Raw genomic sequence first — 694 nt, forward strand, 5'->3', positions numbered from 1 at the left:
CACGAAAAAGAGACAGGGTAGAACATTTTGGAAATTCTGTCTGTTTTATATGTATGTTTTTAACTGTCTGAATATTAATAATCATATCTGTGTGTATTTATATGTTGTTACTCTTTCCTATTGCCATTACTTTTTTGTGTGCAATACCAAGATCAATATTAAGTATTGTTTTAGAAACATTTAGTTCCTGCTTATTTCCAGTACACAAATTAGTAGAGGAATGTTTCTTTTGCAATGTCTCAGGACTTCTTTCCTCTGTCATGGGACCCCAGTTTATATAAGATCATTTTGATTAGCTGAAAGAATACCATTGTAACTAAAAATATGGTGGAACATATTCAAGGTGATCCTCATTTATGTTTTAAATGGCTTCATCTGAATTCTTCTCTCTCATGTTCTTTTAGTTATTAAATTGTCTTATAAAAAAATGGAACCTGCAAAGAGCTCTAATTATTCTTATTTGCAGCGTATATTGTTGTGTGTTTGTCCAATATGTGTGCAACTGATACTATGTATTGTATGAATTCAATAACAGGACTTACTGATGAGTTTGACTACTTTCTCATCTTGCAAGAAATCTAATCATCTATAAGACAATTCTCATACTGGACATCTTGAATTTTCTGTTTTTGCTTAAAGAAAATGTATATCTTGAATTTAAGTTTGTTTATAAACAGCACTAGTAAAATTCTTG

General features: G+C 30.1%; 1 protein-coding gene across 1 annotated transcript in view; it reads right to left on the reverse strand.

Moving 5' to 3' along the window:
- Positions 1-694, reverse strand: part of LOC119582009 (bromodomain-containing protein 3-like) — a gene marked incomplete at its 5' end in the record, with an annotated part of 61,922 nt that overhangs the window by 9,060 nt on the left and 52,168 nt on the right.

The sequence above is a fragment of the Penaeus monodon genome, chromosome 15, assembly GCF_015228065.2.
Source record: "Penaeus monodon isolate SGIC_2016 chromosome 15, NSTDA_Pmon_1, whole genome shotgun sequence".
Taxonomy (NCBI): domain Eukaryota; kingdom Metazoa; phylum Arthropoda; class Malacostraca; order Decapoda; family Penaeidae; genus Penaeus; species Penaeus monodon.